The sequence below is a fragment of the Penaeus monodon genome, chromosome 32, assembly GCF_015228065.2.
Source record: "Penaeus monodon isolate SGIC_2016 chromosome 32, NSTDA_Pmon_1, whole genome shotgun sequence".
Lineage (NCBI taxonomy): Eukaryota > Metazoa > Arthropoda > Malacostraca > Decapoda > Penaeidae > Penaeus > Penaeus monodon.
Window position 1 is genome coordinate 15,694,505 of NC_051417.1, and position 821 is coordinate 15,695,325.

Genomic DNA, 821 nt, shown 5'->3' on the forward strand with positions numbered 1-821 from the left:
AAGAAGTTGAAAAGAAAATGTGATAAGAACATCCATTATTCCTATTTTACTTTCTAGTAGTAGTGCAATATAACTTAGTTGTTCCAATGATTTGTGTTTTAGATCTTTTCTCTTTGCTTATTTGAGAATTTATATATATATATTGTTTTCTAAGATATCAAATACTGTCCTTCAAATGATTATTTGTTGAAGAAAAACACAAGACAAGTTACTTTGTAGAATATGTTGAAAAAAACTACATAGGATAAAGTGAATAATTGCACTGAAAAGTATCAAAATTAATGCTGGAAAAATATGAAAAATAATTCTGAATAGTAACAGGAACTTATTGGGACAAGTTAACCCAGTGTTAGATAAAAGTTGCTCATATTCTTGTGCATTACCAAAGGGTTTTTCTATACAAAAAAAAGGCATTTAAATCTTGCATTTGATATCTTTTTTCTATAGAAATTTTTGCATAATTTGTATTCTTTACTGCACAACAGATAATCATGTTATAAGTGTTTTGCTCACGTGGAAGGTTAGTGCAAATGCATATGTGATTTGATTGGTGATACAGTTGTAAGATGGCATTAGTATGATTTTCTACATTATTTGCATGTGCAGTGAATGTGATGTTAACATTCCATTTTCTATTTGATTGTGTTGTTTAGTATTGTCTGTAGTCTTGTGTAGCAGAATGTCACCCATAATGGGTCACCATAAGATTGTGTACATTGGTTTAACTTAAAACAAAGAAGTATGTAATAGTGTGAATTGCATCTAGTTACCAATAAAGTTGAATTTTAATGACCATATATTTCTTTTGTCTTTATATTTTA